The sequence below is a fragment of the Lepus europaeus genome, chromosome 3 (genome assembly GCF_033115175.1).
Source record: "Lepus europaeus isolate LE1 chromosome 3, mLepTim1.pri, whole genome shotgun sequence".
Taxonomy (NCBI): Eukaryota; Metazoa; Chordata; class Mammalia; order Lagomorpha; family Leporidae; genus Lepus; species Lepus europaeus.
In genome coordinates, this window is record NC_084829.1 from 16338036 (window position 1) to 16362994 (window position 24959).

The 24959-nt window shown below is 42.3% G+C and overlaps 5 non-coding genes across 5 annotated transcripts; all 5 read left to right on the forward strand.

Moving 5' to 3' along the window:
• The first annotated feature begins 2166 nt into the window (after nucleotides 1-2166).
• On the forward strand, nucleotides 2167-2239 carry TRNAK-UUU (transfer RNA lysine (anticodon UUU)). The gene has a single exon. It is a non-coding gene; the product is annotated as a tRNA-Lys (tRNA).
• A 4557-nt stretch (nucleotides 2240-6796) lies between these two features.
• Nucleotides 6797-6869, forward strand: TRNAK-CUU (transfer RNA lysine (anticodon CUU)). Its single transcript has one exon. It is a non-coding gene; the product is annotated as a tRNA-Lys (tRNA).
• A 3516-nt stretch (nucleotides 6870-10385) lies between these two features.
• Nucleotides 10386-10457, forward strand: TRNAA-CGC (transfer RNA alanine (anticodon CGC)). Its single transcript has one exon. It is a non-coding gene; the product is annotated as a tRNA-Ala (tRNA).
• Nucleotides 10458-16205: 5748 nt separating this feature from the next.
• TRNAA-AGC (transfer RNA alanine (anticodon AGC)) lies at nucleotides 16206-16277 on the forward strand. Its single transcript has one exon. It is a non-coding gene; the product is annotated as a tRNA-Ala (tRNA).
• Nucleotides 16278-22523: 6246 nt separating this feature from the next.
• On the forward strand, nucleotides 22524-22597 carry TRNAT-CGU (transfer RNA threonine (anticodon CGU)). Its single transcript has one exon. It is a non-coding gene; the product is annotated as a tRNA-Thr (tRNA).
• The last annotated feature ends 2362 nt before the right edge of the window (nucleotides 22598-24959 follow it).

A 24959-nucleotide genomic window follows, 5' to 3' on the forward strand; every position in this document is an offset into this window, starting at 1 on the left:
GAGGCTTCCAAGAGGAAAAAAACCCCAAGGAGCTGGTGGTAGTGGGTTTTTTTAAGCACAATTTGAGGGAACAAAGAAAGTACAAGATAGGGACAAAACCCATCAAAAGACCTGATTTGCAATCTTTTATGCTGTCTGGCTTGCTCAGGATAAAACAAAAAGCCATTAGAAAGGTGGGATACCTAATTTGTTTTACAGTAAACTCTCAGAAGGGTGCAGTCACCACTCCCTTGCTATTCTCATGATAAGATTGGAAGCTCAAAAGGAGTGGGAAGGCAGGCACTTTTTTTTTTTTAAAAAAAAAAAGATTTATTTTATTTATTTGAATGACAGAGTTATAGAGAGAAGTAGAGATGGGGGTGGGTGAGGGGTGGATGGGTTGGGGGAGGTCTTCCATCCACTGGTTCACTCCCCAAATGGCCACAATTGGCCAGAGCTGAGCTGATCTGAAGCCAGGAGCCAGGAGCTTCCTCTGGGTCTCCCACGTGGGTTTGGGAGCCCAAGGACTTGGGCCATCCTCTGTTGCTTTCGCAGGTGCATTAGCAGGGAGCTGGACCAGAACAGGAGCAGCTGGGACTGGAACCAGTGCCCATATAGGATGCTGGAGGTGCAGGCCAGGGCTTTAACCCATTGGGCCCGGGCAGGAATTTTGACCTTGCTAAAGATAACTTTTGGGAGAAAACAATCATTCTGCACCCCAAATTTCCACTGGGAACACTCTGACTGCCTATTAACCCATCTGACTCCTCACAAAATAACTTTACAAAGATGTCTTCTGAACACGGTGACAGCTGAGTCTGGAATTCTGCAGAGTGGGAAGTCTGGAGAACTGGATTTTCCTGTGACTGTGGACAGGAAGGCCCCTGGGGGGAGAGTAACATAAAGACTTGAAAGGATTTATTAAAATTGGGGATTTTAGAGACTCAAATGTATTTCCTGAAAACAGAAGAAAACCTTGCCTTTCGGCTGACTTTGGATCCTAAGATTCTTGTTTCTCCTTGAGCCGTCTTCCTATTCCCGTCTGTTTGCTCCACAGCTGCCTCGCCCGTGGGCACATCCATTCCATCACTAGGGAAGCTCACAGGAATGGGGGCATTTTCGTGAGTATTCAAAGTCCTTCCTTTCCCCAACTTCGTCCTCATCTGCAAAGCTGCTCAAAAGATGAGCAAGGGAACGTGAAATGATTCCAAGAAGACAATCCAAATGCTGCCTGGGGGAAGTTTAGATCCTTTTGTAAGAGATAAGACAGAAGGAAAGAATTCACAAAACTTGGCGTGAAACACACTTGTGTGTATGTGCACGCAGCAATGTTGAACAGTGTTGCGGATGGATCCTGTAGCTGCTCCTCCCATCACTGAATTTCTAATTTGAAAGACAAAAGGCAGGATAGGGAGGAAGAAGAATGCCAGCATCAGCCACAAAGCCTCTCTCAGCCTCTTAGCACTTCCAGCCTTGCACCATTATTTTGCGTTATAGACCAGACGGGAGTTTTGGATGAAGATCGAAAGCACAGTGTAGGAGAGGTTGGATAGTCATTTATTCCATTAGAAACTCCCAGATCTTGTCTCTAGAGGTTAGGAGCCTTGAACCTTGATGGAGTGGACTGGGGTATTGGGAAGACCTCAACCAGGAGAAGGGTAAAGCAATGAGTGACTGGGGAGAGGATGAGGTGATGTCGGGGCTAGCAAAGTAAGGGCCTGGATATGGATGGAAGAGCAGATAGGATGGGTCTGAGTGTGGCATCATGTCTCTGCCCTCTAGGTATGAGGAAATACCGGAGTCCCACGTGTTTGAAGGAAAGTGGGCAGAGAACTTTTATCCCCTAGGAATATGCACTCTTTTTCACACAAACTCTGTTAGTTTTTGAGGCCATCTTGGAGCGTTTCTCTTATCTGAGCATTTGCGAAGTATGCCCAAGTCACTGGGTTGTTGTCTGAGGCATGGTGGCTGGTATTGATGACTTTACAAAGAGTCACATGAAGCCAAATGGTTCTGTTGAGAGCAGGCTGGTGAGTGTAGAAATGTGACTGACCAACTACTTTTGACTTGAATATGTGAGATATGTATGCAAGGAATCTGTTTTTAACCCATTGCCTTGTACTGGAAAAAAGTTGACAATAACAAAATATATTCATCATACTATGCTGTGATGTACAGACTCTGTGGGCCTGGATAGCTCAGTTGGTAGAGCATCAGACTTTTAATCTGAGGGTCCAGGGTTCAAGTCCCTGTTCAGGCGTGAAGGATGTCTTTTCTTTGTCCATTTGAATTTGACCTGAGAAAGTAGTCATGACTGAAGGACTACATTGGAGGTTCCAGATACTGGCTTTTGTTTGGGGAGGTAAGTTTAATAAACCAAACTTCCTTGAAAAGGGCATGCGTAGTCGAATCATGAACCTGGTTCCTTTGTTAAGGCACAAGGGAAAGAATGCTCTTTGCTTAATAGTAGTGTGCTTTGTTTTTGCTATAAACAGTCGTAAGACTGTGGGATGGGGCCAGAAAGGAGGAAGAGCTTGGATTTGAGCATGATTTGTAGATGCCTAGAAATTTAAGATGAAGTCTTGTGGAAGTATTTGGCAAATAGTCTCATAAGCCCTGAGACTGCAGGAATCTATGACTGGGATTATTGATTCCACGCTACAGAGGAGAGAGACAGTAGGTAAAGTGAGAATTGAAAGAATTCATTGTGATTTGAAGATTGGGAGCTTATTTCTGGTATCTGTATTTTTATGGCAAACTAAAGTAATCTTGGCTCTGGATTTATTTTGGATATGTTGCTGAACTTTCCCACAAATCCAAGGAAGGACTTAGATATCCAGATGAGGTGATTGCCATCTGCTCTGCCCTCATGAGACTCTTTTTCATGGTCAAAGGAATCTCATGAAGTAGTGTTTAGACTTGGGAGGACCCCGTTTGTCTGACAGAGCTTGTCTTCCTGCTTGGCCAAAAAGTTCATCAGACTGTTAGAATGTGAGACTAGGGAGCAGAAAAGGGACAGGTCTCACTAAGGGAGAGAATTAAGGTGCTATCACACGCAAAGAGCTGTAGGCATCTATGTGTGGAGTGGGAGGATGGGGCTGGTTTAACGTGGCTCTGTCTTGGTATAAAGCACATCTAATGTGATATCCTGTGCCCCTGGTAAATCATTACTTTATTGCAACTGGAGCCAATTCCATTCCCTCTTGTTTGACTACAGCTATCCCTCAAACATTATTTCATGAACTTCTGTGACAACGTCTTATCTAGGTGGATACTCCAAAAAGTTCGTGGGAAAATGGCATTAGAAGATAAGTTTATTTTGGTGAAAGGTTTTTGAAATCCACGTGTAGTTTTTTCCATTTTGTTCAGAAAACAAAAACATGCCCAGGCCTAATATATTGTCTTAAAAAAAAAACCCAAAACATATTAATCAACTCATCTAGACCCTGAGGCAAAATAGAAGCCAATGGAGGGCATGTTAGAATATCACAGAAGCCATGCTCAAGGTTGTTGGAATGTCATTGCACACACCATGCATACATAACATCCTTTGATATCACAAAAACCCTTTTTACATACATCACCCTGATCCAAGATATGCAATTGGTAAAGACATATTTTCTAAAATTTGCCCTGTGTCACCACCTTTTAAATGGTATTAAGTTACAGACTCAGATTATTGAACTGCAAATCTTGAGCTCTTGTCTCATATCCTACTCAATCCAGACATTTACAATTTAATGGTTCTCTTTATTTTATATTTTATGTTAGATACAACAGACACATACTTCCATGAGAAACAGGATAAATATAATGTAATTATTTTATTTTCATACATTTTGCTTTAGCATTTTCAATTCAGGCCCATTGGAAGCACACAATGCTTATTTGTTTAATGTCCCAGCTTTCATAACGGGATGCCTTTTCATGGCCATCCTGCTCCAAGATTGTTCTGTTTACTTTATGTTGCGGGGAGTGGAAGGATAACTTTTCTATTTCCTTAACAGCCCACCTTTCTCAAGAAGGAAGAAGGAAGCTCCATATAAGAATAAAGAGTTCACTGGGACAAACTTATATAAGGAATCCCAGACCAGGACCAACAGAAATCTGGTTAGAAATTATAACAAGAATCCACCCTCCACATACATTCAGTGTAGAGCCCGACTAGGAGCTTGGTTTATAACATGCCTTTACTTGTGTTTCCAAAGCTAACTGTTCAAGCCTCAGGTTGGTCTTCCTGGCTTAACATGGAATACCTGCTGAAGCACATAAGCTTTCCTGATGGAGGAGCATCTACAGCAGCAGGTGATCCGTATCTTGCAGGGTTGGAGGTAGAGGTCAGAATGGAGGGAAAACTCAAGGCGGCACTACTGTGGTTTCACTATCACACAATCTTTGTTTCCTTACTGGATTTATTTAAGAAAATATTTTAGAACCTGTGTCCTACTTACTTACCATTCAGAGAAACTAAATTTGCTATTGTTAACAAATCTATATTATAAAATATACATTCAATCTATAGTATAACATATAGCATATATATAAATTTCATATGTACACACACATACACACATCATCACTCGTTAGGAGATATCATTCATCCATGTACTTTCCTATGCATTATCTAACTTAATTTTCCCCCAAGGCTGTAATGCCCCCAAACTGAGAAGAATTCATTCTAATGACAGTCAAGAAAACACTGGACTCAAAACTGAATTCAAATTGTGTCTTGCTTTAGAAACTACACTGTACAATACTTTATAGCACAATAATTGATGATAATACTCCTTGCAATTGGTATTCATTCCCAGTGTAAACACATTCTCTCTTTGGAATATATCAAAGAAAGAAAATTTCTGTTATTTTTTTATTTATATTTATTTACTTGAAAGAGAAAGAGAGTGATAGATGAAAGAGAGCAAGTGAGATTTTGCATCCACTGGCTTGCTCCCAAATGACAGCAACATATAGGGTTGCAACAGGCTGAAGCCAGGAGCCAAGAACTCCATCCAGGTCTCCCACATGGCTAGCAGGTACCCAACACTTGGGCCACCCTCTGCTGCCCTTCAGTGTACACATGAGCAGAAAGCTGGATTGGAAATGGAGCAAGACTCGATCCTAGGCAGTCCAGCATGGGATGTGGGTGTTTCAAGCAGTGGCTTAACCTGCTATGCTGCAATGCATGCCCCAGGAAAATTTCTTCAACACAATAAGCTATGTATATTTATATAAGATCAGAATTACATTTATGTTCTGATAGCATCATTTCTTAAGAAAGAAATAAAGGGAACAAAAAACATGTAAAGGAAAGTTCATACAAAGGTTACAGAGGAAACAAATACATACAAAATGTTAGTTTTCTGTTGCTACGCAATAAACTACCCCATCTTTTTATTCACATGACCATGTAACAGGGCTGTTCATTACAACAGATTGATTATGAGGCAAAATTTGATAATAGTGCCTCTGGCTTTATTCTTTTTGTTCAAGGTTGCCTTGGCTAAAACAGGGTTTTCAGTGTTTCCATATGAATTATGGAGTTGCTTTTTCCAGTTCCTTGAAGACTGTCGCTAGTATTTTGATGGAGATTTCCTTGCATCTATAAATCACTTTGGGGAATATGGATATTTTGACATTATTCATTATTTTTATCCATGAATGTGAAAAATCTGTGTATCATCTTCAATGTATTTCATTAGCATTTTATAATTTCCATTCCAGAGTTCTTTCACATCCTTGGTTACATTTATTCCAAGGTGTTTTTTTGATAGCTATTGAGAATGGGATTGCACTTAGAATTTCTTCCTCAGTGAATTTATTAGTGGTTCATAAGAATACTACTACTGATTTTGCTGTTTTTTGTTTGTTTTTGCTGGGAAAGCAGTGGAAGATGGCCCAAGCACTCTGGCTCCTGCACCCATGTGGGAGACCTGGTTGGAGTTCCAGGCTCCTGGCTTCTGCCTGGCCAGCCTCAATTATTGTGACCAATAGATGGGAGATTTCTGTCTGTCTCTCTCTCTCTCTCACTCTAACTCTGTCTTTCCAGTAAGTAAATAAATCTTTTTTTTTTCTTTTAAAAGAATACTACTGTTTTTTTAATCCAATAATTTTACTAAATTGGATTATCAGTTCCAGCAGTCTCTCCAGTGTATCTCTCTATACACAATTATGTCATCTCAAATAGGGATAATTTGATTGAATGACTTGTTTCTTTTTCTTGCACAAAGGTTCTGGCTAAAACTTCCAATACTATATTGAACAAGACTGGTGAGAGTGGACAGTCAAGTCTGGTTCTCAGATCTTAGATGAAATGCTTTCATCTTTTCCCTATTTGATCTGATGTTGGCTATGGATTGTCATATATGACCTTTATTATGTGGTTATGTTCCTTCTATGCCTAGTTTGTTCAAGGTTCTCATCATGAATGGATGTTGAATTTTAATGAATGCTTTTTCTGCATCTTTGAGAGGGTTATATGATTTTTTTTCTTCATTCTGTTGATGTGGTGTGTGGTGCCTTTTGTTACTTTAACTAAAGTACCCAACATGAGCTTCATTTTAGCTTACAGTTTGGAGGTTACAGTTCTGGATAACTGGCCCCACAGTGTGTGTCTATGGAGACAGGTCATGGTGGGTGCAGAGGAGCAGTCACATGGAGAGCCAGTAAACAGAGCAAGCTAGTCAGAACTTAAACCAAGCCTCTCACTAGATCTACCCTCCAAGGGCGTGCCACCAACGCCTTTACACCACTCACAGACCCCTCAGATACCACAGTTAGACCAAGTCTCCACCCAGTCTATCAGCCACCCCTGACAGGTGCCCGGCTAGCTCAGTCGGTAGAGCATGAGACTCTTAATCTCAGGGTCGTGGGTTCGAGCCCCACGTTGGGCGCAAGGAGTTGCTTTTAGCCTTCAATTCAGATATGGCTGTACTTAACCAATGATTGCTCTTTCCTGTCTTGGAAAACCACATCAATTACCACTATAAAGATGCCTGAGTTTAAACATCTATTTGAGTTTTGGGGACACAAGCTCTACTCTGGGACACAAGTTCTACTCTACCCATAACATGTGGTTCTAGAATTAAGGCAATGCTGGCCTCATAGAGTGTTTGAAAATAATTGTTCATAAAAGTTTGTTAGAATTCAAGTAAAGCCATCTGGTCCCAAGCTTTTCTTTGTTAGGACACTTTTTTTTTTTTTTCCCCATGATTCAACCTCACTACTTGTTTTTGGTCTGTTCATGTTTTCCATTTCTTCATGGTTCAATTTTGGTAAGTTATATGAATTTGGAAATTTATCCATTTCTTCTGTTTTCTATTTTGTTGGAGTATGGTCGTTTACAGTAGTTCCTAATGATCTTTTGTATTTCTGTAGTATCAGTTGCAATAATTTCTTTATCTCACTGATTTTATTTATTCAAGTCTTTTTTTCCTTAGTCTTGCTAATGGTTTATCAATTTTGTTCATCTTTTCAAAAAATATCTTCATCTCATTGATTTTTTTTTTTTTTTAGTTTCTGTTTCACTTATTTCTGTTCTGATCTTTATTTCTTTCATTCTACTTCAAGTTTGGTTTGTTCTTGTGATGCATTGTTAGGTTGTTTATTTGTTATATTTCTATTTTTGGATGTAGACACTTATTACTATAAACTTATCTCTTAGTACTGCTTTTGCTAGACCCCATAATTTCTGGTACATTATATTTTTAATAGTTTTGAGACCTTTAACATTTCCCTTTTTATTTCTTAAACTTTTATTCAGGAATATGTTGGTCAGTCTTCATGTATTTGCATGGTTTCTGGAAGTCTTTTCATTGTTGATTAATAGTTTTCTTTCACTGTGGTCAGAAAAATGCATGATATGATTTCCATTGTTTTGACTTTTTTTTAAAAGATGTTTATTTTTTAACAGGCTTAATATAGTTTTTTTAGACTTAATATAATTTTAGTTTTTAACAGACTCAGTACAGTTTGCAGATACAATTCCAAGCATATAATGATATTCTCCTCCTCCCTCCCTCTCTCCCATTCTATCCCTCCCACCGTCTCTGCCTCTTCCTTTCTTTCCTTTTTTAGTTTTGAGATAGTATATTTAAAATTTACGTTACAGTAAAAAGGCCTAATGCTTCACCGAATAAGAAGCTTAACAAGGAAAAGCTGTTTTTACTTCTTCAAGCCTTGTTTTGTCTGTCCTATAGAACGTTCCACATACTGATGAAAAGAGTATAGTCTACAGTTGTTGGATGGAATGTTCTTTAAATGTCTATGAGGTCTATAGTGTAGTTTAACTATGTTTCTTTGCTGATTTTTTTTTTTTTGCCTGAATGATATGCCCATTGATGAAAGTGGGGTGTTGAACTCCTCTACTAGTATTACAGATTATCTCTTGCAGACATAACAATGTTTATTTTTCTAAAATTGGGTGTTCTGACATTAAATGTATATACATTTACAATGGTTGTATCTTCTTGTTGAACAGATTTTTCTATATTTTGGTAAATGGAACTTTTATTACCTTACCTACAAATTATGTGCAAATGCCTACGGAATAGGTTTTGTTAGAATAAGCCTATTTTGACACACAGCACAATTCAAAGGTGAAAAACTAAGTTTTTTTTTTTTTTGATAGAGGAAAACCTTACAAATCATGAAGCATTTTTCACACAAAATAAACTGAACCCTAGTTTTGTATCAGGGGCTGCTGGTTTGATTTAATTCTATCACACACTAAGGTTTGCCACAATGGTTAAGGAAACGTGGAGGCAGGCTAACAAATGTCACCAACACAACAGTGCATTTCAGTTTGAGTGTAGTTGCTGTTAATCACCTGAGCAGGTGACAAAAATACCATCGCAGACACCTTAGTTCACCCTCCTAGGAGGTCTGTTACTTGTTCTTCCCTGTCTCCAGCATCTCCACTCTCCACAACATAGTTGGTCTTTTTCTTCATCCCACCTCGGGGAGATAACTTGATGCCACAGGAAATCACTTGCTTCTTCGCAGTGTTTTCCAAGGTCTCATGAAATCCCACCCTCCATGTGGATGATATTGTACTCACCAAGAGAACAGGCAGCCGGTTACCTGGCAAGGGGAGTCACTCATTGATTTTGCTGAAGCCACGCTTGGAAACATGCGCATTTACTGACTTCTGAATCCCATACCCCCGGACAATATACAGCTCCACCATCCTCAGCATGGTAATCTAAATTTCCTTGAGCTTAACAAAATTGCCATTAAAGATGTGGTGTAGGCCAAGAAGCTGCAACACTTTTCAGACTTTGGGTCTCACGTGACCGACACCTCTGATCCAGATGACGAATGCCCACTTGGGTTCTGCAGGTACACAGAAGTTGCCAAGCTGTGCTGCCATCCTCATTACTTGAATTTCAGTTCTGTAACGTCTGCCCGTATTCCTCGTGAAAGCGCTTAGCTTTTGCATGGATCAGTTTCCTCTTTGCCTTTCCAAGCGTCTTTTGGGCAAACTTCTGTCTCAGGTGCTTGATCTTCAGCTTTGTGAAGTTCCTCCGCTGTTTCTTGAGGATTTCTGGCACCGCAGGAGCCTTCTTCTCTTCCACACCCTCCATGGTTCCAGCCAGGAAAGAGCTGAATTGATTATCCGTAACTATGTAGAGACTATTCCCTATAGGACAGCTTCTGAAGCAAGAGACAAAGACCGCTGTGCCCCCGGCTGCAGAAGGCGGATCTGAGGGCTGCGAACCGCGTTCAGCGGAGCTCGGCCAGTGCAAATCCCCGCTAAGGCAGGTTCCTCCAGGTTCCTGCACGCAGCCCTGGGCAGGCAGACGCAGAGCCGGAAGATAGGAAAGAGAGGCTGACGCGAGTGTTAGGGCAAGGCAGACAGAAACACGCGCACCTTCTTAAACGTGGGAGCCCTTGAGTAGCCGAAGTTTACATCGAGCTGCTGCAGCGTCGGGTGGGTTACATGGTCTGCACAGGCCGAGCCGCTGCCTGTGGGGACAAAGACCGGGGCAGGATTTTCCCATTTTCGTCTGTCTGGTCCGCTTCTTCCCAGAGCGGGGTCAGGTGGAAAGCGGCAGCCGGTGCCATCTGCCCTGCTCAGCTGCAGAGAATTTGGGTTGTATTTTTCTATGAACCTGCGGCTAGCAGAAAATTTCCAATTTCCAAGTCCTGAAGAAACTCCCTTGATTCTTTGCGACTGGGCTTCGACTCAGACAACAGAAGTATCAAGTGGGCTAGAGATGCTAAAATTGTGCTGCTGCTCCCCAGCGTGCCCCGGAGGGAGGCCACGTGGGCGTAAGCGACGGAGCCCTCAGGTGCCCTTGGTCCTCACAGCCTGCCGCCCCCTAGTCCAACCCGAATAACTGCATAACGACAAACTGCTCTGCGCTTTTAACAGGCCAGAAATCCTGCCCCGCTATTTCAAAGCATCAGGGGATGTAGCTCAGTGGTAGAGCGCATGCTTCGCATGTATGAGGCCCCGGGTTCGAGCCCCGGCATCTCCACTTTATTTGTTTCCTTGGGCTTAGAGCTTTTGAGTAAAATATTTCGGTCCTTTCCTATTTCTTTTCATGATCATTTCCTTTAAATCGAACCATTTCTTAAGCTTCATGTGTATTTCTCTCTGATCTACCGCCACATCCCCTGCTTCCTGAGAACTTCCCCATCTAAGTGTTTTGTTCACTGAGCAGCACAAAGCCAAAGGGACGATTCAGAAGTAAATTCGTCCTATGAATGCATCCAGGAAGAGGGAGTCCAGCTGCATTTCGAGAATGATTTATGCCTAATTAAATGACACCCTATCCATTCCCATGCTTCCAGTGGAACACAATGGGCAAAAATAACGTCTGTTAGTAACTTGATGTTGAGAGTGATAGGAGAGGAAGAAGTAGCGCTGTTTTAGTATCCAGGTGGGAGTTGCATCGCAGTACTCAAGGGTCCACCTTGGGACCCTTCCGGGAATTTCTTCATGTGCTTTAATTTTAATCCAGTCACCATTTTATCTCTCCTGCATCTTTGGCTTTCTTCAAGGTTTCAGTGCAGGAGAGCTGGTCCTAGCCCAGCACAGGAAGTTTAGGGGAGTAGTGAGGGTTAGAAATATCCTGTGGAAATGGAGGGTAGGCCACCAGACAAGGTGGCCTAACAGTGTGAAGAACACAATTACGGTGGCATTCTGGGTAACTGAAATTGCTGGTTCACTCCTCCAGATGGTTGCAATTGCAGGGGCTGGGCCAGATCAAAGCCAGGAGGTGCAGGGGCCTAAACTCTTGGGCCATCTTCTGCCGCTTTCCCAGGTGCATTAACAGGGAGCTAGGTTGGAAACGGAGCATCCGGAACTCAAACCGGCTCCCTGATGGGATGCTGGCATCACAATGGTGGCTTAACTAACTCACTACGCCACAACACTGGTCCCTAGACTCATAATTTTTGAGCTTCAACCACAGTGGCCTTTTTTTGTAATCGTTGAACCAACGAAAGCCATTCTTCCCTTAGGGCTTATTACCTTATCTTTTCCTTCCCCTTGGAATGTGCCATTTCCTTATCTTTATTTGACTGATGTCTAATCATTAGGATCTTCAATCCATGCTCCTAGAGGTCTTCATCTCTCCCTGGCACTTCCAGTTCAGGGGAACACTCTTCCCAGGACCTGAGACTGCCTTCAGGACATAATGGCACAGTATGAACCTAGTCATTTGACCCAAGTCTTGGTGCCAACTTTTAGGAAAAGATAAGGATGCCTAGTGTGTGGAATGAACATGCTTCCAAAATACATCTACTACAAACTCCCCCTCTTGCTTCTTGAAACAACTCGCATCATCAGTATTCTCAGCGCTCTTTAAGGTCCTGCTTTTTGCTCTCCTAAATAAAGAAATTTGGTCAACCCAATCTAATATTTTCAGTAATTGTGTTAAAGGGAGCTCACCTTTCTCACATTACCAAAGAATATAACAACATAGAAACAATGACTTAAATTATTTTTTTCAAAATCTGTGTAGTACATGGATTCCTTTTTAAGAGTTTCTAAGTTGTTGCTTTTCAGATTTGCTAGGTGCTATGGTTTGGATGTTGAATGTCCCCCAAAGGCCCATAAATTAAAGGTTTGATCCCCAGAGTTGTGCTACTGGCAGGTAGTGAAATATTTAGGTGAGGTCTAGTGGGTCATCAGGGTGTGCCCTCACAAGGTGGTTCTCATGAGGGAGTTGTTATAGCAGCCTGAGTTTGGGCCCACCCGTTCTCTGCTTCCTGGCTTATCTCATGACCCTTCTTCCATACATGCTTTGCAACCTGCTATGAGGTCTTCGCCAGAGTCTGCACCATGCTGTTTACACTTTCAGCCTTCAAAACTGTGAACTAAATAAGCCCTCTTTTCATATCCCTGGTATTACATTGTAGTAATGAAATTCTGATAAGTACATTAGGTGACAGTGTGCCACAGTTAATAATACTGAAAGATTTGTCAAAGAACAGAATTCAAGTTAAGTGTGCTTACCACACATATGCACAAAAGGAGAGACGAGACAACTTTGGGAGGTGATGAAGATGTTTACTGCCTTGATTCTGATAATGATTTCATGGATGTATGTTTATCTTCAAATCCATGAAATTATATGCCTTAGATGTATGCAGTTTTTTGTAAATCAATTTCACCTCATTTAACACTTTTAAAAAACCCTACTAATAGAAAAAATTAAAGTAAATAGAAACTTTTTAGGCAGAATGAGAGCGGATTTTCGTCAAATTCTCCACAGCTTAGACAATACCTTAGCACTCTGCCTAATATCTCTCTAATATGATATTTTACAGTCTTGCTGGTGAATTTAGCCCTGTGTGCTCAGTACTATTACTTTAATTCTTCCAGATTGTCCCCCACCCCACCCCCAGCCTTGGGTAGCATCCTCATATGTGTTGTGGTGAATACTGGAGGGGAAGCCTCTGTCAATCTCCTGGGTCTACCCTCTGTACAACCCATTGGCTTTGGTAGTTTATCTTATGGCCGTTAAGTGCCTTGGTCTCCCAAGACTCAGCTTGGTAATTGGGACACAGAGAGTTCACAGGCTATACCTGTTATATGAGTCAGGGTTTTCCGCAGCAACAGAATCTCCCTCTGCACCCATCCCCCCGTCTGTTTCTCTCTGAGAGATTGAGATTTATTTTAAGAAATTGACTCAAGTACTTGTGGTTACTGAAGTTTGTAGAGCTTCAGGCTGGAAGTTCAGCAGGTGTTCATGTTGCAGTCTTGAGTCCACATGTAGTCTGTAAGCAGAATTGTTTCTTTTTCCCTTTGTCTTAAGGCCTTCAACTGCTTGGGTGAGGCCCACCAACCTTGTGAAAGGTAATTGCTTTACCCAAAGTCTGCTAATTTAGAAGTTAATCACATCTAAAAAATATCTTCACAACAATGGCTAGACTGGCTTCTATCTAAGCAACTGGGCATTTCAACTGAGCCTAGCTGACATGCAAAATTAACTGTAATGCATGTGCCAGCATTTCTTAAGAGAGTAAGCTAAGACAATTGTTGTGGTCATCTTGTTGTCATTTTTGAGATCACTATCCTTTATTGCCTACTGGCTAAAGTTTTGAAAACCATTGCTTTACATAGCTTGCCTTTTGGGGGGCTTTGGTCGATTCAGAGTTGATAGTAATTCTGGTACCTGTTACTCTATGTTGACAAGAAGTTTCCACTACTCTCACTTACCAGCTTTAAATTTTTAAGTGAATCATGTTGGAACAAACAATAAGACACAATTGTGTCCCTCAAAATATCTTCTTTCCATGCATTCTTGTCTGGGTCTTTTGTAAGATTTGCCACTTATCTTCTGAGTAGGTATTAGGGCATAGAGTAGTCCATGGCTAATTAGGAGAATGTCAGAACTTGAAAAGGTACTTAGGACTACTACTTCTATATTCCTGTTAGTAATATGAAAAGTTTTATGAAAGAATTAAAATTATTATATTCTTTTTCTTGTTTTAATCTTCTAATGTGTTGAATTAGATAAATGTATTTTTTTTTTTTTTTTTGACAGGCAGAGTGGACAGTGAGAGAGAGACAGAGAGAAAGGTCTTCCTTTTGCTGCGGCCGGCGCACCGCGCTGATCCGATGGCAGGAGCCAGGTGCTTCTCCTGGTCTCCCATGGGGTGCAGAGCCCAAGCACTTGGGCCATCCTCCACTGCACTCCCTGGCCACAGCAGAGAGCTGGCCTGGAAGAGGGGCAACCGGGACAGGATCGGTGCCCTGACCGGGACTAGAACCCAGTGTGCTGGCGCCGCAAGGCGGAGGATTAGCCTGTTGAGCCACGGCGCCGGCCAGATAAATGTATTTTATAATACTCATTGACACATGTATTTCTTCAATCCTTAAATTCATATTTAATTATTAATGTTGATCAATTTATATTAATTATATATCCTATAATAATACACTATTTATAATTAAATCTTTGTTATATTTAGGGATTAAGTATTGATTAAGTTAAATTAATTCTTCAATGTTTTGGAAAGTTTAGGCTACCAAAACAGGATGTCATAGACTGGGTGGCTTAAACAACAATTTATTTCTCATAGATCTAGAGACTGGAAATCCAAGATCAGATAACTTTCTATACCCAAAAGTGTGATCCAGTTTGGTTGGAAGACATTTTCCTGGTTTACAGATGGAAATCGTGTTGTGTCAGAAGGCAGAGAAGCAGGGGGCTGGCCTTCTTCCTCTTACAACCACACTCTCCCCATCACGGGCTCCACCCTCATGATCTATTACTTCCCTAAGGTGCCATCTTCTCATACCATCACATAAGGGGTTAGGGCTTCTATATATGAATTTGGAGTGGGGGGGAAGAACAAACAGGTAGCTCTTAATAACCCTTTCCACAGCGATATGTTTTTAAATATTTTAATTTTTATTGGCTAACTTATGATTAGGCCTGTATGTTCATTGGTGAAATGGTAGTGTATTTTTCTTTCTTATATGATTTCCAGATACTAAGTTATTTCTCTCTGCTTAAAATTCTTTTGAAAGTAATATAACTTTGCATCTGGTTCTCTCCAAACTGTTCTCATAGGCCATATTCCTTGAAAATCAGACAGCAATGCTAGAATAAGATGTCTGGCTTTCTTCTCCTATTTCTTTTTTATCTTGTAAAAAGTCTAAAGTCCTATAGGCAGACTATCCATTACGCCTTAACTAGGTCCACTGTTGAAATAATCACTGACAAAGGAAATGGAAAAGGTATGATTAGTTTGATCATTCACTATTTATACAGCCTGCTTTTTGAAGCTCTCTTAGCAAGGAAAAGGGGTAAGAATTGCAGGTGTCATCTTGTCAAGCCATCCTGCTCTCCCTCCGAACTGTCGCTGTCCTGAGTACGTCCTCGCCTCCGTCTATCTGAGATCCTTGGTCCTCCCCTCACTTCTTAGCTTTCCTAACCACCCTTCCAGCTTCACTCACAGGGCATCATATCCCAGAACTTCCCTGAACCTATATAGGCAGGAATGGAACTTTCTCAATTTCAAATCCATTTTCAAATTTCACATTCATGTCTGGAGAACCACACTCTCTACAGAAAGTAAAGCACCTTTGAAGTGGACATGGAGCTTCACACTCAGAAGAGAGGCGTTTCTAATGCTGGCTCTTCCATTACAAAGAATCAGAGTGAAGAGCAGCAGATCCACAGTCTCTGGATTTGAGTTGCAGTCTCTGAATAAAATGTGGATCCGGTGGCTGCAGGATGCAGTTCAATGTCTTTGCTTCCTAAACCTCCCAGGTGCTCAGAGACTGAAAGGAGTTTATTTTTGTATAGAAATCCCTCTACTGGCTTCTTGTTTCTTAAGATGTGTTGTGGATTCTGGAGCCCAGGAATAGGGTGCAGAGATGGGGAAAGGAGTTGGGCACAGGTCACTAGTGATTCAAGGAAGTCATTAGCAAAGCATTTTATCCTTTGTCCCTAATATCTTTCAAAGAAAAAGGGAAAAGTACTCAGAAAGGTAGGACCTGGGAACATGTTGTTTTGTATTTATATGTGTGTGTGTGTTTTAAATTGAGCTTTTCTCAACTCTGCTCTGGTCTCATCAATTATCAAACATCTGCAAGATGCAAAGTAATCTGAGTTCTTTGGTGATAGGTTTCTGCAAGAGGGAGAGGGGGCGGTGAAAATTCTAACAGTTATGGCAGGACAAATATAATCTAAAAAATACTGAAATGGGGTGAGTCTCTGTTATATTTCATGAAAGTAAATTGGAAAGGCCAATCCCCTCATGAGGGGGATGTAGCTCAGTGGTAGAGCGCATGCTTAGCATGCATGAGGTCCTGGGTTCGATCCCCAGCATCTCCACTTTTGCATCTACTCAGGAAACATTATGATCACAGCGCATTTCTGCAGAAGCCAAAAAGTAATCATCTTGTCCCCAGTCACTTACATCATACTCTGTACTTGCAGCCCTTCCACTTTCCAAATTTCATTCCATTCTGTCCTCAGCGTGTACCTATGGGGACCCGCAAAGTAAAAGCAAGAAGTGTCAAACTGTTCCATGAAAAAAATAATGTTTATTCATATAAGCCCTAAATTAGATTTGTGAATGAATTTGACTTTTTATTTGGTTCTAGTGATGGGGTTTGAGTTGAGGGTGGGGCGGCAGACTGAGCTCCTGTCTCAGGTTTCACATTTTGAGACTCAATGAGAGAAAAGGTTGGATTTCCCGGGATGCTGGCCTGAGGCAGTGAAATTATTCTCTAATCTAGTGTCTTCAGACACAGCACTTCTTCTGGGGGTGAAGGTTCTTTTGGATTGAAGTTGGATCTGAGGGGTAAATGTTCAGATTATGTGCGAGTTGCTGGTTGGGTAGTTGATGCTTGCAAACTTCCTTTGATTGGTTGGTGACTTAGGGAACTTTTACAATGGCCAGGTATGCTTCCCTTGGTGGTGGTGGTGGTGGTGGTGGTGTGTGTGTGTGTGTGGGGGGGGGGGTTACAAGCAGGTTGTAGTTATGTTCTGCCCCAGACCTGGAATTTCCCCTAAATAAACCCATCCCTGCACCCATCCACCCCTTCCCCCTGCCCCCCCAGACAATACTGGCCATCAAGGTTTTATCTATTGGAAAAGAAAATGACTTCTTGAATCTGGTGATTAGAACCTTTAGGGCCAGTTGCACCACTTCCTCAGTTCAGTGATGGACAAGGACACTTAGGCTAAGGGAGACAGGATGGGCTGGGTCCTGGTGATATCTTGCTTCTACATTAGGAACATTTGTATAGGGGTTCAGTCTCAACACCAGCTATTGAGGGATATGGTGGCCACACAATTACAGAAAAACAGCCAGCTGTGGCTGGGCCAGGCCAAAGCCAGAAGCTTCATCCTGGCTGATAGGATCAAGCCCTTGGGCCTTCTGCTGCTGCTTTTCCCAGGCCATTAGTAGGGAGTTGAGCCTGATCACAACATGAGCCAGTGCCCATTTGGGATGATGGTGTCACACGTAGCAGGTGGCTTTACCTGTTATGCCACAGTGCTGACCCCAAGCTTGGTACACCTTATTTATTTATGCATTCATTCATTCATTCATTTTAAGATTTATTTATTTATTTGAAAGGCAGAGTTACAGAGAGGCAGAGGCGGGGGGTGGGGTGGGTGGGAGCGGGTTTCTTACATCCTCTGTTTCACTCTCCAGTTGGCCACAACAGCCAGAGCTTCGCCTATCCAAAGCCAGGAGCCAGGAGCTTCCTCCGGGTCTCCCATGCAGGTGCAGGGGCCCAAGGACTTGGGCCATCTTCTGTTTTCCCAGGCCATAGCAGAGAGCTGGATTAGAAGTGGAACAGCTGGGACTCAAACCGGCGCCCATATGGTGGCAGCTTTACCTGCTTTAAACACTTTAAACAGAAAATTAATCCTAGAGGCAAAATATGAAGTTCTGAGTGGCAAGATGGAAGCAGCCTTTCAGAAGGGAAGTCTGTTCTTTAAACTGTCTGGCAGCTGTTATGGTGGTGAAAGAGTTGTGTTAATATTGGAGGGCAGGATAGTGACCATGGTTCAGTTACAGATAATGAAGACACTAACTTCTTAACTGAAAGGGATAATAATGAATTTGATGAAAGAGGCTTCTGTGAAAAATGCCAGAACTGGCTATAAAAGAAGAATGTGTGGGGACACGAGAGGGCTTTTACCCTAGGTTGTTTTAACTAAAATAGTAGATGATTTTTTAAAACCAAAATGTGCTTCCTTGCACACTTGGGTACATATATATGTTGCTGAAATGAAAATTCTATAATTAGAACTAATTCTTGGGACCAAATTAGAATAGACTCTAAAACAAAATAAAGAAGATGTTTCATTAAAATATTTTAGTTTGTGTTTGAAAAACACATTATTTATATTTTTGGTATTCCAAATAAGTTATTCACTAATAAAACTGAAAAATAAAAAAAAAAGTGACAGAAAAAAGTGACTGAGGGAATTGGTTTGCTCAAATAGAACTTTCTGTGCTTAATCCTTAATTTTCCCTTAACAGTTTTCTTTTAGGATAAATCTGTTATTTGGATTAGTTGTATTATAAAATATGAACAAGTTAAATATTTTTGGCAAAAGTTGCTATTTTATTTTTCCCTTGTTTTGTTTTTTTCTTACATACTTGACATGAAATGCTGGAAGATGTGCATTTCCTTGTGTCTATATTGTAGGGAAAGACCATTTTCACACCTGTTCTAATTAAGTTATAATGTCACTACCCATCCCTGCATTTTATTTTATCAACTAGCATTTAGGGACTTAATGGCAATGACCACTTCTCTTCCTCTGTTGTTTCCCTCACAGATTAATTAATTCCTCACTGGAATCATCCAAGGGAGAACCACTGCTCTCAGCCTTCACTTGCTTTACAGAGCTGCCTTGGAAGGTGCTACACCTCCTGCTGTCTCCTTGGCTTCTTAATTGGGGCTTTAGATGTCTTTTCTTCCTCTTGCCCCTCCTCCGCACTGCTGGAGCTGTCTGAATCAGAACTGCCATCCCATCAGCCTGGGGAGTCTGGTTGGCAGGCGCAGATGGAGCTGCTTTGGCAGTCACCTTGGACTTGGGGGTGGTTGCAGTCTTCCTCCTCCTCACTAGAGCTGCTCTCCATCAGCTTCTCTGCTCAGAGGCTTCTAGCCACCACCTGCAGGTTGCCTGAGAGTGGCACTGGCTTGGCGGCAGGCTCGGCAGGAGCTCCGTCCTCAGAGCTGTCAGTCTGAGCTGTCTGCAGAGCTCTCCACAGCCTTCTTTGCTGGTGCCGGGTCAGGGATTGCCTTAGAGACGATTGCCCTACATGAGGTTTCTTCTCTTCCTCAGAACTTGAATCAGACGCCTCACTGCTTCCTCAGGCTGTTTCCTCTCTGCAGCCTTCTGGGGGGCTGGGTTCCTGGGGACTTCCTCAGTGTAGGAGCAGACGGAGGGGGTACTGAGCTGTAAGGACCTGGTTCTTTTCTTCATGGTTTTTTTCTGCTCCTCTTCCTGCTCACTGGAGGAATCCTCGCTGCTGGAACTCTTCTGGGGAGGGGTGGAAACTGCTTTCACTGGCGCCTTGGCCGCAGTTTGCCTTTTAGGTAGGGCCTTCCTGGAAATGGCCGTAGCCTCTCCTCTCAGTCACTACTGCTGCTGCTGGCTGCTTTGCCATGGGCCACTGTAAGTGCTGCTCCAGCCGCTGCACCTGTCTGGGTGGAGCTTTAGCCTGAGCCTTAGGTGCCACAGGGGTTGTCTTTGGCTGCTGCTTCTTTGGTGCCTCGTCCTCTGGCCTGACCTTCTGGCCAGGTTTTTTTCTTTTTCCCCTCCTCATCACTGGATTCTTCGCTGCTGCTGCTCTCCGATGCTTTGGCTGTGGCCTTTCCAGGATGCTGAGGCAGACCGGCCCGCTTGGCAGGTGCAGCAGCTTTCTTAAGTCGCTTTCTTAGCCTTCTTAGCCACTGGTCCATTTGCATGTAACTGCCTCTTTGGGACCTTGGCTGACCTGTTGAGCCAGAAGCTATAGATGTCCAAGAGAGAAGAGACATTAGCATCCTGTTGTGTAGTGCCTGTCACTTTGGCGAACTTATTGGCCACCTCCGAGAGCAGGTTATCGTGCAGAAGGCCGAGCAAGAGGGGATACAGGTCGCTGGGAACCACGCGGCACAAGTTGGCATCAGCCATCCTCCAGGCAGTAAGCGTCACTACCGTTGGCAACATGCCTCAACCTGCACAGAACTAATTCCAATGCCTGGCATCCACCAGGCATTACGTAATGTTGCTCTCGTTGGACAATACCTGTACTGTATCTCACTGCGTATGATGTCATCCCCTGAAGATTATATGGTACTGTTAGCAGAAATTGGCTGCTCAGGAAAGAATCCAGATGTGCTACAGTAAGCGAATCAGCAAAGTGTAACGAAGAGGAATGAGAGAAGTATTCCTGATGGACAGGCGCGCATCTCAGGAAAGGGCTGAGAGCACGGGCTGCACCCAGATGTAAGGCCCCCCGATTCTTCTCCCATCCTCCCTCTTCTGGGAAATTGGGGGTGGGTGATTCCTTGATGTGGAGTTCCAGAAATCCCCCCAGAGCCTCATCAGCACAGTGTGATGGGGCCTTGTAGCCTCCTTGGTGCAGGGCAGGGGGATTCCCCTGAGCCGCCCCCAGGGAGAGGGCTGAGACCCACATGATAGGGCTGGGGGCCAGGAGCTATTCCTTTAGCTGTCCTTGTGCTGGACTGCTTTCACGGCTTGCTTCCTCATTCCATTGTGCAAAATTTCATTTTCTTCAAAAATCCTCATTTTCTTCCCTTTTTCTTCAGCCTCTCTTATACACACAGGCTAATATCTACCTAGCTACCTTAGCAATGCTGTTCATGACTCAGCTAATGAAAATTCAGAGACAACCTGATTCCTGGTCTATCACAGTTTTGTGAAGCGCTGCTTTCCAAATTGAATGAATATACAGCAAATGGAATATTAGTGTACTTTTTTTTTTTTTTGACAGGCAGAGTGGACAGTGAGAGAGAGAGTGTGTACTTTTATAGCTGTTCGTTAATGTAGATTAAACTCAAGAGTTTGTATCCTACTTGATGAAAAAGTTAAGTTTATGTTCACTAGGAAAGTTATAGGGATTCAGCTTGGCAGGACCAGTCATTTTGATTGTAACCACCATCTTGTCCTCTGGGTAACCCTAAGTCATTTAGACAGCCTGTTGAGAATCTCTTTCGGGGAACTGACACCTGGGATGTCTCCTATCTGACGCCTGGAATGTTAATATTTCCCGAGAAAGCCCACAGGCATTCCAGTTTGCCACAGCCCAGTCTAACTCAGTATATAACCCTTTCTCCTCTGCCCTCCTGGAGTAGGAATCCCCTCTTCTTGAGGTGCCCCAGATACACCATAAATTCCTGACAAATTACACTCTGTGTACTCCTGGGTTTGTCCACCGCTTTTTTCCATCTCACTAGACTTCGGCAGCTTGTTCCTGTGTACTCCCCCACCACCACCACCGCCCCCAACACACACCTGAAAAAATCTTCATTGTGAATGGGATAGAAAATGACACTGCCCCAACATTTGACTCAAGATAGAAGAAGGACTCTGGAGTTCAGATGGGTTACTCTCAGCCTTTGCTTATTCCAACAAAGAATTTTAAAGTCCCCTCTCTTGTTTGGTAAGGAGGCAGTGGGAGATGGCTAGATGTGCAGAGAACGGCACTTACTTCTTGCTGAGTTCACTTGCTCCCTTTCTGCGCCAGCCTCTCAGTTCGAGTTTAAGACAGAAAACTGGGACACAATCGTTAGTTTAAGAACAGATTCTTAATTGAGGGAATTTTCGATCCTGTATTTGTTGAGCTTCTGCAAGTGAGGATCTTTGAACAACCAAAGTGAAGAAGGCAGACTGGCCAGGAGGAAGTCCCTTGTCCAGTGATGTGTCGTCCCCCCCGTCCCCCCCTCCCACCCCGAGTTTCAGTTTTTGGTTTCTGCCTAGGGATTTTCCCGAGAACCATAGGAACAGTCAGCACTTCCCTCAGGCAGGGAAAGGCTCTGGAAGTTTGATCACAAAACTGTTAACCAACTGTGACTGAGTCGCCTCCTTGCGTCTCCTACTTTCTCAAACAGAGAAGATCTGACAGCTGTTTGTGGAGTCTGAACATAATGGGAGTTTTTGGTTTTCAGTGTACAAGTGTGCTATCTTCACAGCCTAAAATGCCATTAATGTGAGGAAGGCTCTACCCGAACTATTTTTCTGGAAAACCCTTTTATTCCACCTTTAGAATATCCGGTCACTTGAGATTCTAAATCTCATCAGACAGAATGTAACAACTGTTCTGGCGTCTTCTGGAGAACCTCCGCTCCACAGGGAACACCTGGCTCCTCCCCGATCCTGTGCCTCTCTCTACCCTCGGGTCACACTGATCTTGTGCTGTGTGAGTTCGGGTACGTATTAGTCTTGGCCTGCAAGGGAGTCTGATTTCCCAGACTTCCTTTCAGAGGTTAGTTTTTGAGCCACCGACTTGAAAAGCGCACGCACAGTAACTCTAATTGGCAACATAGCCCTACTGCTTCATCAGGAACAATTGGATTGAAAATGAAGGAATTTTGTACCGCAGCTGGCTCTGTGGCTTAGTTGGCTAAAGCGCCTGTCTCGTAAACAGGAGATCCTGGGTTCGAGTCCCAGCAGGGCCTGGTTTACTTTGGGATCTCTGTTTTGCCAATTTCCTGGAGCTTGAATCTCTAGCTTTTCTTCATTTCATGTGAAGACTCTTAGGACTGCAAATACGCTTCGATTGTATGATGAGCTATCATCACACAGTTGTGTTTCTTTGTGCTTAGGGGCCTAAGACCAGTCATGAATCGAGAGTTTGCAAATGAAACTGAAAAGGCTTTAATTCAAGCCGTTAAAAAATTCTGATTTCTCAAAATGCAGTCTTAAACGTCAATGAAAAATGTTTACAATTTATTGAACACTTACTGTGTTACATTTTGTGTATTTTCTCACCTAACTTCAATCTCTAGAAATAGTAAGCATTATCATAAATATTTTACAGATAAAGACATTGGAAATCAGAGAGAAGTGAAGTAACTTGCCCAAATCTCACAACCAGTAAGAACAAAATCAAGCCAGGATTTAAAACCAGTATTTCTCAGTTTAAAGTCATGATCTTAAATGCCAAGTGGTCTTATTTATAGAAGCTAACAGATTCAGTATGGCCTACAATAATGCTTCCAAAAACTATATGGCATAGATACTCATTAGATTATCTGATGAAAACTTTTATCTATGAACACCAAAGAAAAAAATATACATTTTGCATATTCCCTCAAAGTGTTCCCTGGGCTCCTGAAGCTTTCGGGTGTCCTTAAATCCCTGGGGGAAAAAATCCTTGACTTTTAGAAACAAAGAGTAAATTACAAACTGGTGTTTGCTTTGGGGACTTGGTTGACTTCTTGTAAATGACTTTTTGTAAATGATCATGGGACCCTTGGGGGCAGACATCTGGCCAGAGGTGGCAGGACTCTGAACCAGCATGCTAATTCCAAAAAGTTGCATTTCTGAATATGAGATCACTCACATGGCTTCTGGAAGGAATTTTCTGTGGCACACAACCCCTCTTACAGCCAGTCTCAAGCAGTCGAAGTTATGCCTTTATCCATGTTAATTGATAACTATGGAACCCTATTTATCTCCTCATTCATTTAAAAAGTTATTGTGTGACTATAGTAAGGTGTGGCAAGGTGAGTTGATCTGATTCCTGAGGAAATAAGAGTTTAGTCGTGTATGTTGAGTGGGGGTGGGGAGAGAGTAATTATATAAGGATAAACATAAATGCAATTTTGTGGCTATGTTAAGTGTTGTCAAAAGAGATGACTGATATTTAGGAGAACAAGTATGAGAGATTTGGTTGAATCAGGGAGCTCAGAGAAGGAGAGACTTCAGGCCTAGGACTGGCTAGAGTGGGAAAGCAACTAAAAGCTATGTGGAAATGAACACATATGCATTTCAAAATATTGCTAGCCAAGAAAAAATATATTGTGTATTTTGAGATTTATCTAAGTTCATTATTGTTTTCTTTTTTGCAAATAGATTTAAATTTAAATAAAGAGAGTAGATTCCAAGGAACATAACCAGAGGTGCAGGAAATGTAAATGTATAAAATAATAAAAAAGGAATTCACATTAAGACTTAAGGGGAACCTCCCCCAAATTAAGAAAGAGTCTATTTCTGCAATCCCAACAGAGGTATTGCTCACAGGACTCCCTTTCAAAATATGGGAAGAGGAAAACTTCGGCAGAAAAATAAGTGGATGCATCTATTGCCTTTGTGTAATTAAAGATCAACCACAATCTCATCTTCTGTCTCTATTTAGTGCTGAGGAATTAACTGAGACTTTAATAAGCATTTAGGTTGTATTAACTGAGATTTCTCTTTGAGAGTTTTAGCTCTCTAGTCAGTCTCTTTCCAAAAGTTGCTAGTTACTAAACTAAGAGAAATTGAAGGTCAAGTCCTGTAAGGTCTTCTGAACTCCAAAGTGGGCTATCTAAGAATCTCTAAATGAGATTTGTAATCCCCTTAAACTCAGCAAGAGCAGAGTCAGCCTCTCTAACATACCAACTCAGCAAAGGAATATTCTGCACTGGCACAAGAATTGAAAAATGAAATGGCTTATGATTCAATCCAGGGTTGTTTTCCTCTCTGGGGAAAGAAATATACAACAAGTTGCTATTGAAAAAAAAAAAAAAAAACCTATACACTTAAATGTAGAGAAAAGGCTGGCAATCCAGTGACCAACCATGTACAGGAAGAGAGAGTATGAATGCCTGTATGCGTGTCCTGAATGTACAGTGCCCCAGATGGGGACCTTAGCTAAGTGAGCTGACCATCCTGTTCTACTCTCATTCTTTCACTGTAGATAGTTTTATTTTTACAGAAAAGTTGCAAGAACAAGACACAGATTTCCTGTATTTCCTTCCCCTGAACTTTCCAATAGTAACATCCTTCTACCCTTCTCTCTCCCCAAACCATTTGCCATTTGGGAATAACTTGTAC